Source organism: Tenrec ecaudatus, chromosome 3 (assembly GCF_050624435.1).
Source record: "Tenrec ecaudatus isolate mTenEca1 chromosome 3, mTenEca1.hap1, whole genome shotgun sequence".
Lineage (NCBI taxonomy): Eukaryota > Metazoa > Chordata > Mammalia > Afrosoricida > Tenrecidae > Tenrec > Tenrec ecaudatus.
The window spans coordinates 13,146,646-13,154,118 of record NC_134532.1 but is presented as its reverse complement, the minus strand read 5'-3'; the positions used below and the strand labels follow the sequence as shown (position 1 = coordinate 13,154,118).

Below are 7,473 nucleotides of genomic sequence, written 5' to 3'. Positions count from 1 at the left end.
CTGACCCCAGGCTGGCATTCTCTGGGCACCCATGTTCTGCAGGGACTGAATGGAGCACACCTAGGCGAGCTTGTGGAGCTCTTGCTTTCAATATTCACGGGGCCTCCACTCCCGCAGCCCTCAATCTTCCCTGGCTTGGGTAGTGCCACAGAACGGGCAGCCAGGCTCTGGGCAACCCCACCAGCAGAACCATGAGGAACCAGGGACTTTCCACTCCCTTGCTGGAGCCCCAGCCCAGGGCGCCATGCTACCCCGGAGGAAGCACTACAAATGTTGCTGGCTTAATGGGTGGGTTGGGGGAGGGGTTGGGGCAGGGGTAAAGGAGGGGCCCCGGGGCCCATCACGGCACAGGCACGACACGCATGGTGTTGGTAAAGCCGGAGCCAGGGCGCCATCCGGTCAGCACAATGACTACGTCGCCAATCTTAAAGAAGCCTCGGGCTTTGCCAACATTCATGGCCAGGTTCACCCGGAGGTCCACATCCTCAGCCCAGGCTGACACGACCTGGTCCTTACACAGGACAGGAAAGATGCCGTGGTAGAGGTGGGCCTGCCGAGTGGTCTGGGGGTTCCGGGTCACAGCAATGATGGGGGCATGTGGGCGGTATCTGGCCACCTGGTGAGCAGACCTGCCAGACTTGGTGAGGACGATTATGGCCCCACTGCGGCACTTGAACGAGGCCTCCACTGCGCCCACGGCGGCGGCTTCTGTGGGGTCGCTGGTAATGGGCGCCAGGCGGCGGAGCTCCTAGAACAATTGCAAGTGGTAGATCGCAGCCTCTGCCTCACGGGCAATCAGGTGCTGCATGCGCACGGCCTCCAGCGGGTAGTCCCCCTTGGCCGTTTCCCCAGACAGCATGATGCAGTCCGCTCAGTCCAGGACGGCACTGGCCACATCGCTGCCTTCAGCCCGGGTCGGGCGGGGCTTCTTGATCATGCTCTCCAGCATCTGCGTGGCACAGATGACGGGTTTCCCAGCTCGGTTGCAGCGCCCGATCATCATCTTCTGAGCAAGGAAGACCTTCTCTGCCGGAATTTCGATGCCCAGGTCGCCACGGGCCACCATGATCCCGTCGCTGGCCTCCAGGATCTCATCAAACCTTCTGACTCCCTCGTGATTCTCGATTTTGCTGATGATCTTGATGTTCTTGCCTTTCTCTCCCAGGACCTTCCTGACCCCATGGACATCGGCCGCCTTGCGGATGAAAGACGCAAACACCCTATCCACGTCCTGCTCCACACCGAACTTCAGATCCTGGATGTCCTTTTCGGACACTGCAGGCAGGTCCACGGCAGCCCCAGGAAGGTTTACACCCTTCTTGCTGCCCAGGGAGCCACCGTTTTCCACCTCTGTCACCAGGAAGTCTGCACCTTTCTCCTTCACCTGCAGAGAAATAAGCCCGTCGTCCACATAGATCTTGCTGTCCACATCCACCACTTTGCAAATGTTCTTGTAGTCCGGCCAGAGCACACTCCCGTCACACTTGTCCATGGACGCGTTATCCAGAACGACCTTCAGAGTGGCTCCCTTCTTCAGCTCCACCTCAGCTGTGCCGCTGCCCTGGATGAGCCCCGTTCGGATCTCGGGCCCCTTAGTGTCCAGGGTCACAGCACTGGCCGGTAGAGAATGGGGTCAGAAGCAAAGCTTTCCGTGGCCACACGCACGTTCTTGATGGTCTCTGCATGGTACTCGTGGGTCCCATGAGAGAAGTTCATGCGAGCCACATTCATTCCAGACCTGATAATTTCCTTCAGCATTTCCACCGACCGGGAAGCTGGGCCGATGGTGCAGATGATGCCAGTCTTCCGGGCTGTGATGGGGGCTGAGTCAATGTCCAGGCGGCACATGTGCTCCAGGAAGGTGTCAGCCATGGCTGCGTGCAGCTGCTGGGTCTGGATGAAGGCAGATCCCTCTTCGCTATGTGACTTCGACATGTTTTCTGCAGTCCTCCGGCGTGCTCTGGTCTGGGCTGCGCTGCAAAGGCAGGAGTGGCTTGTCCGCAAGCTCTGGGCACGTCGCTCCAATCGCTTCCTAGATCTTTCTTCTGTTTCCTTTTACCGTCCCTTTGCCCCACCATTACACTTGCCCTAGTTCTGCTTCACAGTTCTTCCTCTCAGCTAGATTGCGGTTGCTCCAACAGTCCCAGGATCTCTGTCCTCCTTGTTTATTTTCATTCCCTAGTTTTTCCCATGTATATGGTGTTGTTTGCTCACTGCTCCCTTCCCCCACCTCCTCCTCTCCCTAAGTCCCTCCTGAACCATCAGTCCCAGTGCTTTCTCCTTGAGCTTGCTTCCCTTGCCTTTCTTATATAGGCAGGCAAACCAACAATAACATAGACAATACAAAAAGAAAACAAAAAAATTGAATTAAAAGAGGAAATTTAAAAAAAATAAATAGCAAAAAAAAGTATAGATAATTCCAGGTGCATCCACTGACCTTTATGACTATCTCCCCACTAGTCCTAGGGTGTTCTGGGAACTGTCCCTCCTAGCCTGAAGTCTATTTTGGGGGCTCCTCAGGGGAAGAAAGCATTTAAATGTCAAATGTGACCAATAAATTATGGGCCCATATTTTATGGCCTGTAGAGGTAGTAAGACTGCCCCCAGATAGATCTGCAGTTCTTTGCATGGGAAAGCAAAATAATGAGATCACCTATGGAAATAATTTGGCAGACTGTATGGCTAAAGAAGTTGCCACAAAAGAAAGCCTTCTTAGGGAACTAATTTCCAGTATAGACATAAAAAACTATTCCCCTAAGTAAGTTTCTTCAAGAAGAAACACATTGGGTAGGATTTCCTGGGTACATAAAAGATAAGCAGGGATGTGGAGAAGGATTAACACCCTTCTCACAAGGAATCCAAGTTGTTAAGGGTCTACAAGCTTGGAGCTATTTTAATAAAGAGAAAGTAACCCAGATGTGTAAATAATTATTTACTGGAAAAGGATTTTCAAACATTATCAAATAGGTCAAAGCTGTGCTCTTTCAGAGTTCAGGGTCAATATACCTCTAATTGGTGGAGGAACTTAAAGGAAGGGATACTCACCCTGGACTATAGCCAAAAGCCTCCATGTCAGGGACCTACTTTCTTATTAGTTTTTATGGACAGCTTTACAGGATGGGTAAAGGCATAGCCTATCTAAACAGAAAAAGCACAAGTAGAGGTTAATGTACCGATAAGAGCAATAATTCCCTGATTTGGACTTCCCCGTTCTTTACAAACTGATAATGGTCCAATCTTTGGTCTGGAGATAGCTAAAAAGGTTGGTAGGACCTTAGGAATTTTCTGGCATGTGCAGCATGGAGACCCCAATGACCAGGGAAGTTTTGATAGAACTAACCAAACACTTGAAAGAACTATAACAAACTGTCAAGAAACTCACTGAAATTTCAATAAAGCTTGCCCATTGCACTAAGAATAAGGATAAGTCCAACTCCATCCATAAGATTTGACCCCTTTGAGACCCCTGTATGATAGGCCTTTTACCTAAAATATCACTCCCTGGAGAGACCTCAGTAAGCCTGAACTGATGACCCGAAAGTCCAGTTTCATGGAATTGATTCAGACTTAGTGTTCCTATTAGGGTTTCTGAGACTGTAAACCATTGCTAAAGCAGAACACCTCATGGTTGAACTACCGCCCTTGCAGCTCACATTCCAACACTTGACTAACAGTTGCCACCAGGGATCCTCTGCATGGGTGAGTTGTGGCATAATCCTATAGAGTGGGGCCCACTCACCCACTTACACTGAGATGCAAATTAATCCAAAGAGTGGGTTGCTCCCATTTCTTCACAATTTGGCTTTCAGTCCTAGTGACAGCTTCAGATGATTACAATTATTGTTTGTATTAGGAACTTGAGGGTCAAAGTGAGCTTTCAAGTTGGTTTGAAAGTTTCCCCACCACACCATCTTCTTCCCAGAGTACAAAGGAATGGAGAATGCTCCTCAGATGAGCTGCCTCATCTGATCTGTGAACACAGAGTGGAGTGGGCAAAAGAGCTCTCACTCTCACTAGGGACAGAACAACAAATTGAGACTAATGAAGGTACCCTGCTACCTCCATAATATTCGTGTCATGCTCTCCCTCCACACAATCATGGGCCAACTTCCCTTGCACACTTCCCGGGGAGCTGTCAATCACTGCGCAGGCCAAGTCTGTGCTTCTTTTAAAGAGCATGCACAGCTCACTAAGGGCTTTTCAACTCTTTCTCCGGTTCCCAGTGTGCTTAAGTTCTAGATCAGCGGTTCTCATCCTGTGGGTCGCAATCCCTTTGGGGGTCGAACGACCCTTTCACAAAGGTCACCTAAGACTATTGGGAAACACATATTTCTGATGGTCTTAGGAACTGAGATGCCACTCCTCTATCGATCTCCAGGAGGGTCCTCCCACATGCAGATACACCCACATACGAGTATCCTACGTGAAGACATCATCGCGCCAACCCTATCACATACAACCTTAAAAAAATACAGGGTGTATGTGACAGGGTTGGTGCTATAATGTATTTATGTGGACCAGTCACACACATGTAGAAAGCAGCTACTGTGTAGAGATCAGCTACTGTGTAGAAAGCAGCTACCGTGTTGATAGCAGCTCCTCTGTTAAAAGCAGCTCTACTGCATTGAAATCAGCAGTATTGGAGGTAAAATGAGCCTTAATGAATTATAATTACTGGGTAAATGTAGAATCATGTACTGTAAAATCATCAACTACTGCAAAAAAATCTGTACCATGGGAAGTTAATCTGGATGCTGATCAGTCTTTTGTTATACTGCCCCATTGTGATAGTAACAGATATGTAAAAACACAACAAAGAGAATGGTAAGTCATAGGAAACTTTAGTGAACTGTATTGACTGAACTATACTGTGTATAATCTTTTGTATTATTAAAGTTATTGTTATATATTATTTTTATTAGCAAACCATCCCATGACAATGATCATGTAGAGAAGAGTGTTCAGAAAAGAAAATATAGTGAGGATTTTTTATATAGTCCAAAGTATCTGAATCATTTATTTGAAGAGTTTTTAAAAAGGTACATTGATTGCAACCCTCACATCATTTTTGTTTAAAGGTGTACCTGTTCCAGGAATGAGTTAAGATAGTGAAGCTTTTACTCTATTGTGTGCTGATGTAATTTTCAGACCTGGAAATAGGTCTTCACCAGAGCAAATTATTTTGTTCTCAAAATAGAAATAACATTGAGATTTTACAGAGTAAGCTATTCATGTGTTTGTACGGAAACAAAGACAGAGATGCTTGGTCCTTGTTTTGAATTAGCTCGGAGGTTACTGATACCCATGAGAAATAGGTCTCAGTTTCCTTACAAAGGAAACGGCATATGTCACAAAAATGTTTTAAAGTCCACATATCTCTTGACTCCTTCTTAAGACATTTCCTGTGATTTGTGATACCGACGAATGCCTTCAGAAGTCAGCAGGGTGCAGGCACTCATTCCAGTAAGGTATTTCCCCATAATCATGGAGAAAAGTTTGCTCGTGGACTACATATTCATTCTTTTTAAGCAGAAATTCTTGCTTTTCTGAATAGTTTTAATTTCAGAAATTATATTAGACATTTCTTATTGTCAAAATCCAACCTTTATAGGGAAGACAAGAAATTTCTGAAGTGCATCTTTAGGGTCTTTTGGGATTCTTGTTGTCTGAGCAACATTTTTAGTTGAGAAAAGTGTTTCTTTGTTTTGCTCGTACTTTTTGAGGGAAAAAAAGTCGGTGTTAACTGTACAGATGTGGGTGTTCCAAATATCAAGGCAGGGCTTGCCCTTGGAGCTACACATCTCGTGATGGCAGTTCGCAGAACTCAGAGCCATCCTCCCTGGTGTCCTCAGAGTGGGGTTAGCCTTAGGCATGCCATGGCTGCTTTTCAGGGAGGAGAGAAAGCTTCTACTTTTACCTTGATGTTTAACTTCTCTGTTATATATCCTACAAGTAACCAACAATACACTTTTGGCATCTTTGTACTTTTTCGCAATTTTTGCTTCTTTAAAACTGAGAGTATAGCTTTTTGCTTCTCAATTCAGAAATTTCTGTGTTTTGGGTGTCACTCTGGGCTTTCGCTTGAGGCACACTCATGAGCTATCCACACTAGCAACTGGAAACAGTATGGACATGTTTCTTCAAAAGTGTTCTTAGCATAGGAGGTAATGGATTTGGCCTGGACAGCTAGCTGGTAGTTTCCACACTGCAGCCTCAAGGTAGCACTTTTTTCTCATCGTGGTTGGTGAGAAAAAGACACCTATTGTGAGGATTTTTTACAGTTTTACCTCAATCATTACAGCAGGAATTGAGAAACTGCAATGTGTTTTTTGCTGTGAAGTTCTATCGGCCGAATCTAAGAAGCCGAACACACTAAAACGCCATTTTGATAGCAAGCCTCCCAGCATTGCTGGCAAGGAAACCAACTCTTTTAGAAGCAAAGCTGATGGACTCAAGAAAGCCAGACTTGACACTGGTGGCAAGTACCACAATCAAAACATAGCAGCCTTTGAAGCTTCATATTTGGTGGCACTCAAATTTGCCAGAGCTATGAAACCTCACTCCATTGCTGAGGATTTACTATTGCCAGCGGCCAAAGACATTGTTCGAGTCATGATCAGAAATGAATTGTTATGATATTGAGTGCATTTTCCTTATCTAACAACACAGTCAAAAGAAGAATAAATGATATTTCTGCTGATATTCTCGAGTAGGCAATCCAGGAAATGAAATTTGCTCCACTTCCAATATTTAGCATTCAGCTTGATGAATCTACAGGCATTTCAAACTGTTCAGTTACTGGTTCACATGAGGTGTATTAATGATGGCAACTTTAAAGATGAGTTTCTTTTTTGCAAGCTTCTTGAAATGACATCTACTGCACGTGATGTATTTGACAGAGTTGGTTCATTTCTGAAAGAGCATAAGATCTCTTGGGAAAAGGTTTGTGGTGTTTGCTCAGATGGTGCTCCAGCTATGCTAGGATTTTAACCTGCATTTCAATGTTTGGTACTGAATGAGTCACCAAAGTCATTGGAATTCACCATATGATTCATCGGCAAATATTAACAACAAAGATGCTGCCACAAGAATTACAAGAAATAATGAAAAGCGTCATAAATTCTGTCAATTTTGTAAAGGCAAGCACCTTAAACAGTCAACTCTTTTCGCAACTCTGCAGCAAGTTGGATGCGCCTAATAATGCTCTCCTATTTCACATTGAAGTGGCATGGTTGTCTAGAGGAAAAGTTTTAAAACGTGTTTTTGACCTTCGTGGTGAACTCAAAACATTTTTAAATCAGAAAGCAGGACCGCAGTAGCACTTTTCAGCAGTAAAAGTGAACTGAAGAAAATAGCTTACTTAGTAGAAATCTTTGCCATCTTGAATGAATTAAATTCATCACTGCAAGGACCAAATGTAATAGGCCTTGATTTATCTGAAAAGATCCTATCATTCCAAATGAAACTTCAGCT

The 7,473-nt window shown here is 45.3% G+C and overlaps 2 pseudogenes; both read right to left on the bottom strand.

The window, feature by feature from the left end:
• Window positions 1–252: 252 nt before the first annotated feature.
• LOC142442559 (pyruvate kinase PKM pseudogene) lies at window positions 253–2,015 on the bottom strand (annotated as a pseudogene).
• Window positions 2,016–5,605: 3,590 nt separating this feature from the next.
• LOC142443263 (UPF0711 protein C18orf21 homolog pseudogene) lies at window positions 5,606–6,236 on the bottom strand (annotated as a pseudogene).
• Window positions 6,237–7,473: the final 1,237 nt, after the last annotated feature.